The sequence below is a fragment of the Palaemon carinicauda genome, chromosome 15 (assembly GCF_036898095.1).
Source record: "Palaemon carinicauda isolate YSFRI2023 chromosome 15, ASM3689809v2, whole genome shotgun sequence".
NCBI lineage: Eukaryota > Metazoa > Arthropoda > Malacostraca > Decapoda > Palaemonidae > Palaemon > Palaemon carinicauda.
Genome location: NC_090739.1, coordinates 2,012,066 through 2,023,917, shown reverse-complemented (window position 1 = coordinate 2,023,917; position 11,852 = coordinate 2,012,066).

Here is an 11,852-nt window from a genome sequence, read left to right as displayed (position 1 = left end):
TACAAATAACGACGCTAGCTCACCCGATCCATCCCTGATAGCCTTATCCATGCAGGACATAATTAACATGGCAGAGTCTTTGTCCGCAGTAGATGTTTTCTTGCTGAGGGCTCCCAGGCACCAGTCGAGAAAATTGAACATCTCGAAAGCTCTGAACAACCCTTTCAGAAGATGATCCAGGTCTGAGAAGGTCCAACAAACCTTCGAGCGTCTCATCGCAGTCCTCCTAGGCGAGTCCACCAGACTTGAGAAGTCAGCCTGGGCAGAGGCAGGAACTCCCAAGCCTGGTGCTTCCCCTGTGGCATACCAAACGCAACCTTTCGATGCGAGCTTCGTTGGAGGGAACATGAAGGAAGTCTTGCCCAGGTGTTGTTTAGACTGAAGCCAATCCCCTAAGATCCTTAAGGCCCTCTTGGAGGATCTAGCTAGGACAAGCTTAGTATAGCACGACTTAGCTTGTTGCACGCCTAGCGAAAACTCAGATGGAGGAGAGCGGGGAACAGCAGAGACGAAGTGGTCAGGGTAAAGTTCCCTGAGTAGAGCCAAGACCTTTCTAAAATCAACAGACAATGGAGAAGGCTTAGACTCCTCCACGTCTGATGAGGGATCAAGATGTGCCTCCTCATCATCCGACACTTCATCAGCAGAAGGTAGCGAAGCAAAAGGACCAGAATGCTGAACAGCAGAGTCAGAACGGGTAGGAACAACAGCAGAGGTTTCCTCAACTTGAGGGAAAACCTGAGGTTCAGACTGCATAGGTTGAACAACAGTCGGAGCAGAAGGCAGGTGCAAGGGTGAAGGAGGTTGACTCCTAGCAAGAGTTGCACCCAAGGAATGCACCAGCTGAACGGAGGACGGAGGTGGAGTAGTCCGTTCCTGTTCCTGAGAGATGAGTGGAGCATGAGAAGGTTGAGGCTGCGCAGAACAAGGTAAAGTTCTAGCAAGCTGAGGCTCCTGAGGCGCAAGTGCATGGTGTAGATGAGCTTGCCTAGATGAGGGTTGAACTCGGTGCAGCGCTGGTGCAGCAGACAGACTCACGGAGGGGAGAGGTTGTTGTACCCCAACCGAGAGTTGCACCACTGGTGGAGCAGCAAGGGGAGGAGGAGGAAGAGTGTAACTCTCCTGATCCCCAAGCAAAGGTTGCCTTAAAGAAGGCTGAGGCTGAACAACACTGTGAACAGCAAACTCCGAAAGTGGTTCAACATCGTACGCCTGGCAGATGGTGCTGCGACCAGGCGGAGCAGGTGCAGGCTGGGCGAGCACAGGCGGAGCAGGTGCAGGCTGGGCGAGCACAGGTGCAGCGAGAACAGGTGGAGGGAGTGCAGGCAGAGCAGGTGCAGGCTGGGAGAGCACAGGAGGAGCAGGTGCAGGCTGGGCGAGCACAGGTGCAGCGAGAACAGGTGGAGGGAGTGCAGGAGGTGCAACACTCTCAGCCCGACATTCACGCATTAAGTCCGAAAGCTGAACTTGCATGGACTGAAGCAGGGTCCACTTGGGGTCGGCAGAAGCGATAAAAGACTGAGGTAAAGACACAGTCGGGGTCTGTATAGGCAGAACCTTACTCCTCTTGGGCGGAGTACTGTCGATCGATGACAGAGGCGAGTCGGAGCTGAGCCAATGACTGCAACCTGGCTGAGCACTCGCTGACTGAACTCTACGTTTCAGCGGTCTCGAGACCTGAGACCAACGTTTCTTCCCTGCATGAAGATCAGCGGACGAGAAGACGGGCTCAATCGTCTGCAGGTGGGAGTGACGGTCTAAGGAAGACACGCCCGCAACCACCGAGGATAATTCTGTGCGCCTAACAAGGCCTGTCGAACCCTTAAGCCCTTCGACATTGCTTCTCCCCTGGGCATGGGAGCTTGCAAGAGGTCCCGGACTGGGAGGACGACTGGCTCGCACAGAAAAATCCTCACGCACCACACTGGCACCACTAGCACTTGGCACTGCACAGACACTAGCACTCGTCACAGCACTGGCACTATTTCCACCCACTGCACTCTTGACCTTTAGTTCTTTAACCTCGGCCATCAGAGACTTATGGTCACTTACCACTAATTCTACTTTATCTCCTAAAGCCTGAATAGCACGCAAAACAGTTGACATATCAGGCGGAGGGCACACAGTAGGTTCGGGGGTAGCCACTACAGGGGTAGGAAAAGGTAGGGGATCATGAGGTGAGGAAAACATAGAAGAGTGAGAAGAACTTCTCCTAGCTCTAGTTCTCTCTAACTTGGATGAATATTTTAAAAGACGTACAAAATCCAATTCCGAAAGTCCGGCGCACTCCTCACACCGATTTTCTAATAGACAGGGCCTGTCCCTACAGTCAGAACAAGCGGTGTGAGGATCTACCGAGACCTTCGGAATACGCCTATTGCAAGACCTACATCGTCTATGGGAGGGAGCTTGCGAAACGTCAGACATCTTGTTTCAAAGAGTAAGTCAAAGGGTGATCCAAAAAACAAGCAAAAATTCATTAACCGTTAATCAGAGTTTATATAAAAGCTAACTAGCTAATATAAAAAGGATTCCAGTATGCGACAGCCGTTAATCTAAGAGAATACTTCACCAAATATCCATGAATAAACTCGAAGACCATGAGCGTATCCCAGAACGTCTAGCCGGAAGCACGACAGAGGAATAATTGAGGAGGTGTAAACAACAAATGATTGAGTACCTGGCCACAGGTGGCGCTGGTAAGTACACCCCCTTCTAGTATTGTGATAGCTGGCGTATCCCTCCATAGAATTCTGTCGGGCAACGGAGTTGACAGCTACATGATTATCGGGTAAGTTTAATATTGAAAATTGCCTGTTACTGATACGTAAGAAGAAAGAAATCTCACTCTTATATGCTTAATTATAATCAAATACTATGAAGTTATCATTTTTCATGGTATCCTGTACATTTTTCATTATCATGAAAGTGGCAAGTTGCTGTCTCTATAATATCCAAAGAGCCGTTGCAAATTGCGATTATACCATCACTCATATTGTACAGTATTCCAAACCGCATGATGCTAATTCAGAGTGTATAGTATATAGATACAGTAACATCTTATTGTTTATGTATATGAAAAAAAAAATCCTTGCAAAGGCTAGTTTGTACCAATTATTAAAAGGAGTACATGGAAATTTGTCCCTTGCAAAGGCTAGTTTGTACCAATTATTAAAAGGAGTACATGGAAATTTGTCCCTTGCAAAGGCTAGTTTGCACCAATTATTAAAAGGAGTACGGTACATGGAAATTTTTCCCTTGCAAAGGCTATTTTGTACCAATTATTAAAAGGAGTACTGTACATGGAAATTTATCCCTTGCAAAGGCTAGTTTGTACCAATTATTAAAAGGAGTACATGGAAATTTGTCCCTTGCAAAGGCTAGTTTGTACCAATTATTAAAAGGAGTACATGGAAATTTGTCCCTTGCAAAGGCTAGTTTGTACCAATTATTAAAAGGAGTACATGGAAATTTGTCCCTTGCAAAGGCTAGTTTGTACCAATTATTAAAAGGAGTACATGGAAATTTGTCCCTTGCAAAGGCTAGTTTGTACCAATTATTAAATGGAGTACATGGAAATTTGTCCCTTGCAAAGGCTAGTTTGTACCAATTATTAAAAGGAGTACATGGAAATTTGTCCCTTGCAAAGGCTAGTTTGTACTTATTATTAAAAGGAGTACATGGAAATTTGTCGTTTCCTTGCAGTATATCAGAAAATTTCAAAATTCAGTTTCTTACAGAATCTGTAAAAGGTATAAAATAAACATTGATAATCTATGTTAATTTAATCTGAATCACATGCACAATTCATACAATGGCATTATTCATAATGTATGAAACTGGACATTTTTGTTTCAATGAATGGTGTAAGGCAGTGTTATAATAGTCAATAAATTAGATAATAAATAAACTTCACAGAACCATTCAGAACACAGTATCGTGAGCAAGAGATAAACCTCTGTATAAATTTTAGATTAAAATTCAAAATAGTTTACTCTTTGAGAGTAAATAACAATAAAAAACCAGTAACTTCAGATAATTTCAAGATATTTTGTTTAAAGCTAGATTAAAAGTTATTTATACTCTCAGAAGTTGATAACATTTTAGAACTACCCAGAAAGTGTGTCTAAATACTCTTAAGTACAGAGATGTATGGACTTACAAACATACATATACAAGCAGCATGCCCCCAATTCAATGGAAATCCTCATTATACTTATTTACCCAAGCTGCAATTTTAACTCAAAGACTTTTCGGTCAATGTTCATGACCCTAACGAATGAGCTACCGACACTAGTATGAAAGAGGCTAACGTGAGCTTCAGATCATACCCGAGATGAATACAGTATATTCTTAACGACAAAAAGATGTAAAGTCCTCTAAATGAACGTATGAAATAATTTACGTCATACCCAACAGCGTATAGTAATTTCTGATGACCGGTAAATTGAAAATACTATTCCACAGCTTCTATTCAAATTCTGTAGACTTATGCTTAACAAACAGAAAATTTGTATTCACTCATAACATTTCATAGCATAACACTATTATTGGAGATGAAATTTCCATCCTTTACATTGAAATTACTAGGATAAAAAAACTCTTACATAACTTGGCCAAAGCTTTAAAACATAAAAAACAAAAGCTTCAGATTAATTTTTCTCTAAATGAATGGGCTCATATTTGAGTCATTTATACAGTATTTAATTGTGGAACCATATTTCCCATTTTACATTATCAGTATTGAACTGAATGTTATACATATATCCTTTAAGGAACTCAGATAAGCATATAAGGTATATGAACCATTCATGTAAATGAAGAAAAAATTAAAATCCAATACAGTATTGAAGATTTTGCTCGAGTTTCAAATTCCAAGCTGTTTATAACTAAATTTGAACCCATGAACTTTTATCATCCTTATTTTCTGACAGCAGAAGCTAAGCTATGTATACCATAGTAAGCTGAAACTTGAAAATATTAACAGTGGAAGACATGATAAATATAGTACAGATAAAATTTAAAAGTCTAACAAGGACAGTAGTCGATATTATAATCAAACCTCCAATTCCTTACAGAGCCAGAATTTAAAATCTTATATGCCCACAATTAGATGTTATCCAATGACAATAAAGTATGTCTACTGCCTACAGTAATGTGCTATGAACTTTCACAGACACAGCCTCTTATCTAATTGATGCATTAATTATTGAAATTACCTTTGGAAGATATGCCAGCTGCTCTAATCAAAGCACTACTGTAGGCAGTGAGATATGAACTGGTTTGGAGTTCTAAAAAGCACCCAGGCCAAATGTATTTTTGTAGTTCTGAAAAGTAATTATAAATAGGTACATTGTGTGGCAAAGATACTTGTACTAACTTTGAAAAAGGCAGTTAGATACAACATAGATACACAATGTACATCTAAGATCAAAACAGGGCTATAGTTGTTTCGGTGCAATAGTGCATTCCAATAGAGTTGCAAATAAGTTTGCAATATATGGCCTGGATGTTATATGAAGTTCCCCATATCTCTCCACTATATTTTTAGGTCATTGAAAAATTATTAATCAAGTTATTCAGTGGTTGATTGCTTCCATAAAATTTACTCAGATTCATACAATTATAAACATATACAAAGTGTATATATTTATATACACATATTCACAAAGAAAAACTTGTAATTTGTATGTTGTAACATGTTCATAGTACATATATATATCAATGCATAAACTGTATACATATATCACAGTCACTAACATTGTATTCATTGTAAATTTGGCATTTACCGTAATTTCTCATCTCCCTTAGGTTGGGTTTCAAGAAATATAAAGATAATTTGCTTCCAATCTGAAATTAGAGCTACTCATTCCCCAAGGATGTTGTTCATGAATTTAATATTATACTAAGCACACCTTCACTGTATTTAATACTGAAAAGTAGAAATATTTAGGGTAGCTAATGGGTATATACCAAATGTACGTACAATATAACCACAAAGATCTCACACTCAAACAATAAAAGTCAGTTACGCAAGCCTTCTAGTTCATAGATTTACTAGGTTATCAGTAACAAGTTCAACCACTACAGTTCATATAATCTCTCAACAATTTGGTAAGACAAGGAACTGTCTGCTTCTCTGATTTTTAGTTAAATCTTTAATTCTAGGTTTCCGAATTACAGGAAGCCTTAATTGCCTTTGTCATTGGGTTTATTATAAGTCATTAAACAACAAATTTCTTGTTAATCCGTATCACGTGTCTATAAGCTCCTTAGTGCCAAACTTTGGGTTATGCCACCAAGATTCTAAATATAAATTAGGAACTCAAAAGAGGAAAGAATATTGGTGAAATCTATAGCAAAGCAGATCTATATATACAGTATAGTTAGTATTTTATCCCTACAGTGTAGCGGTGTATTCGTATTTATATAAGTGTACCCAAGTTATCACAGATGTGCTAAGAATTATGCAAACAAGCACAATACATGCACATTGAACTATTGAACTGGGTGCTGCTGACTTTGATATATGTATTTGTAGAAGTAAAAGTATTCAGATATTGTATGTGTATATTCAATGTTCAAAACGTTTTAAAATAACCCTGATAATTTTAGGAAAAGATCTTCCAATGCATTGAAAAATGGAATGTTAAGTGTCATCCTCAGAATAAGGTGTCCTTGTCTCGAATGTACATCTTTGCCGAATACAGTATATGTATCAAGATTTTGTATATCTATTCTCACCTGGCAAGGAAACAAGAACTACAAAATCCATTACACAGACCTTGAAATAATGCCATCCTTCAAAAATGCTTCTAAGCACTATGGTACTAGCCATGTCTGTTTGCAATAACCACTCTAATGTACTTCAATAGCAATAAATACTGTTAAGTACTTCACTTTCATAAATGTGAGAGTAGAGGCCTTTTAAGTAAGCAGAAAACACTAAGCAGAATGGAAAATTAGATTCAAGTGTTCATTGCCTAATATTCTAACAATTAACGACAGTAAAGAACGACTACTACCCATCCTCCTCAATGCCAACATTCTGGAAGCACATTCTTTGAACTGGACACCCACAACTATATTATCAGTTGGCTGGTAACTATATGTTCTAGCTGAGTTAACTAAAGTTTTACCATTACAGTATACAATTACTGGACACCAAAGACCCGCTAAAATTACTAGAGTAAGACACTACTTTATTCGCTTGATTTGCACTACCTATCTAGCCATAAAGATCTAATGGAAAAGATTCAGCGCAATTTTCATAACTTTTAACTCTCTACCATACAGACGGTCCTCAACTTAAAAGCTTAATAGGGTCTAAGTTTGTACGTAATTTTTTTTTGTTTTTACTTTTGGCTTAGGAGGGTAAGCCTAACCTGAATTCCATGCCTATGATTTCCATCTACAAAAGTCAAGAAATATTTGTAGTTGGGTTTCAAATGAGATAGATATCAGGTTATTACATTTATTGTTTTTTTTTTTTTCTTGTATTTTTTTGTTTTTACTTTTGGCTTAGGAGGTTAGGCCTAACCTGAATTCTATGCCTATGATATCCAGCTACAAAAATCAATTAATATTTGTGGTTGGGTTTCATATGAAATAGATATCAGGTTATTACAAGTGTTGTTTTGTTTCTTGTATTAAATGATATAATATTGTTTTATTGAAGTATTTCTTATCTTTGTTATTTTCCGTTGGATTTGTGTTTGTCTCCGGATGTTTTTTAAGTTGGGGACCTTCTGTATACATAATTTATATGTACCTGTGATGCTGGAACATGTTTTCCAGTACAGGATTGGTACACAGACTTGTTGGATTTCTAATTTTGTTAAACACCTAATCAAATGTAATACAACCCAGTATGGTTGTAATGTTTTAATATTAACTGATATGGAAAATTCACACCAAAATCTGTGGATTTCATTATACTGTATTAGGACTCCAGCTGCAATCAATCTAAAATTATATATAGAGAGAATTACACTCTCTCTTTACATCTTTAGTTCATTTAAACAATTATCCTTGAATTTGATATGTCATCTTCCAATGCAGACCCTATACAGAATTAACAAACATGCATAAGAACATTGGAAATAATGTTTATAACTACAGAAAAGATTCTACACTTCTTCTATGATTTAAGTCTCCAATGAAAGCAATTGAAATACAATAATGTATTTTGGTTAGGTAAATTCCTAAAGCTTGTGAGGCTATTCTGTGGAAATTATCACCACAGCAGAACTACATTAAAGAACTATATTGTCAATTTCACAAATAAGTAAAAATGAAAATTTATTATACAGGAAATTTTACTGAGAAAATATAAAATGTTATATTATCTCTAGCATACAGAGTATGGTTTCCAGTCTTTTTGTGACTTCATAAATTTACCATCCACAGTTGGCTTAAGAAACTGAAACACTTCATACAAATTTATTTTTTCTTTCCCAATTATCCAGTAGTTGGTCAGTATCTTTACATAAATTCAGTCCCATATCTGTATATGTGGAAAATCCATTTTGCAAGTACTGTATAACAAGTAACTTACTACAGATTCCAGATAAGACCCTTTGAAACTAATTATTCTCTGTAATTCAACAGTACAGCACTTGATTACTCCTGAAATGTTAAACATGGGCATCAAACGGTGTATCAGAAATAGAGAACTAAAAATCCCTATTCAAAGCTGATTAAGATAATATAATATGCTCTTTAGCGAAGCAACGGGATTTCAGTATCTCTCTATATAAATTCCTGATACCAGGACTTCATTTTATAGCTACTATTCATTCATGAGGTAATACTAGTGTTTTAATCTTCTCAAAACAAGAACACCAGCACTGTATATGTTAAAATGCTAAATGCCCCAAGCTGAAATATATGTTTATGTATTATTGCATAAGCACGTGAGCAAAGTTGTAAAGAAAGATTTGAAAAAAGTACAGAGTTTAATGTATGCAAAGGAGTACAAAAATTATAAAGTAACTTTTAAATATGAACCGATTCTTATCAACAGCAGTTTTATTAATAATAAAAAAAATTATTTTAATAGGTATTCTTAAGAGAAGGAGAAAAGTACACTAAATCACCAGATCTTCATAAGCAAGACTCTAAAGGTATGTTTTTGCGACATAGTTTAAAACAAATTTTTCAAATAAAATCCATTAATCATAAAAGGCCATCCTTCTATTCAACAGCTCTCCATCACTTCAGCTTGCCCTGTTGGTAAAGTACAATACACTAAAAGGACCTCCAGTAAGGAAATAAAAGAGCAAAAAATAAAGAAATTCACTTACGGTAATTATAAGAAACACAAATAATGAATTATTGATACCCATATGCATCGGTGGCATGTAACACCACCAGGCTCAAATAAAAACATCAAGAAAATGACATTAAAGCAAAACAAATAGTACTAACTGCCATATAAAAAGAGTAAAAAAAATCAAAGATAAATTAGATTAATTACCATTAAATAAATAGCAATGGAATAATGAATAATGAATAAAAGAAGGCTAAATCTATGGAGACTGACAGACACACGCTAACACAGCTAAGTTACTTAGGTTTGGCCATGTATCATAGGTTTCTTTTCCTTCACTATCAGGGGAAGTTGGTACGACAGGAAAGCCATTGTACAGAAGAACGTCATTCTTGTATTTATGGCTTTGTAACAACACCAAACACAAAATGATTTGTCCGAATTTAATATGTGAGAACACAAACCATCTTAAGTCTGCTTTTGTTTTAACACAAAATAATCAACTCCTTAGCTTACTAAGTTTAGCATCATTATCCTTGAAAGGCACAAGCATATGGCTAACATTTCAAGTTTAAAGATAAAACAAAAGATAGTGATATTTAAAGTATCATATGACTCCATGAAAATTTTGAATTATAGAATGGTTAATTGAAAAATTAAATCTGGATATGGAAAGGAACCTTACATTTCTATCTTTTAAACTCGTGCATTTAAAGTGACAAAATAGTACATGGCAAGAGTACTTTTTTGTGTTTATCTAGTGACAAAAAAAAACACTAGGTATAGCATGATGAAATAAATACTACCTGGGATGAGTACATTTATGCGCTTGTATGTAAAAAAAAAAAATATTCTCACCTCCAAGTGTCACAAAATCTGCTGAGGTGGGTCTTAGATTATTTCTAAATGTTTTTTTTTTTTCTTTATCTCCTGGACGCTATTTTGATCAATGTTTAGAAATATTCAGTAAATGCAAACACACAAGTAGAAAGAATCAAATAGGCAACAGGCTTTTGAATATTAGTTTCGATACTGTAAAGTTTCTTGTATTCTTCAAATGTAATTTGCCACAATGCACAGAAGTGAACAAAATCTAAACTGTTTACCTTCTCAATAGAGAAATATAGTACAAGACCTTACAACATTAAGTCATAATTCAGGTCAACCTAAGAAGAAAGGCTGTTGTTCCGTAGCAATCTCAAAAGTGCTTTACATGCTGGGTTATAATGTACGGTAGCACTGTACTTTGAAAGTTTTGAATAATTTTTGCTTTTCTTGGGTTTCAAGTGTTAAAACTCATCCTCAATATATTCCTGACTTTGTTCCGTTATATTTCAACATCATATGATGATTCAAACTTCTAAGTATCTCTCTATGATAGTCATGAGAAATAGAATGAAATCACAGTTTTAACTTTAGAGCCATAGTTCCATTTAATATTCATTTGTTGATACTATCTTCAGAAGTGGATTTTCCTGCTCTTTCCTTTTATCTGCTACTCAAGACTGTATAGTGTAAGCAATAAATATTCTGCAGTTTATTTCAAGTCTAAAAAAAAATCATTAAGAGAACCCTAATGCCTGATGAATGATATGTTTGAAAATTAAATCAAAGTTCATGCCCAACTCACGCAATCTCTCAAATGTTTCCTAAATTTTGACAAGTTATTGCTAACTGATACAGTACACCAAATTACCATAAATAGTTACAATTAACATACCCTTTTCATGGTCAACCCTTAGCCAACTGAATCTTGATTTTGGTATGACAAATAAGTGAATATAAATATCGTCACCTTCATAAACTAACTGCCTAAGTCATTTTCTCCACTTGGGAAATAAAAGAAAACCTTCTCATTTCCTAATTCTTTATATCATTATATTGAGCTTCAATTAACAAATTCTAATTCACAAATTCTTCTGCTAAGAATTTGTGAATTGAAACTTAAGACAATGATATAAAGAATTAGGAAATGAGAAGGTTTTTTTTTGAGTTCCCAACAAGTGGAGAAAATGACTTAGGCAATTAGTTTATGAGGGTGACGATATGTTAATGCTGTAAAATTCATCTTATTTACTTGTCCAACTTATTGTGCGTATTTTTTTCTTACTGTTGCTTTTAATCATAAGTCCCTATGAATTATTTCTCTTAGAATACTGGTTGCTACATAAGTATTGCAACATGCTTTTAGATATTTAAAATACATACCTAACATTGAAGCATGTGTGTACATTTGCATAATTTCATCAGCCATGGTTATTGAACCAATTGCTTTGAGTGTCCGTCCAATATCTGGAAGACTTGATATATACTATAAGAGATCAGAATCTAAGTCTGAAACATACATGAAAGCATAAAACCTTTCATGTATTTCCATAAAATACTCTCATATATAATTGAAAATAATGACAAAACTATACATAACTGTTCTATCAGTAATAAAAAAATCTTAAACTAAAATCACTGGAACCCAGTTCCATTCTTAAAACTAAACAAAAAGGGATTTTGACGAAGGAAAAATCTATTTCTGGGAGAGACCTGCGACGCCCGGTGAAAAGGTCCTTCTTTACACTTTTCTGAT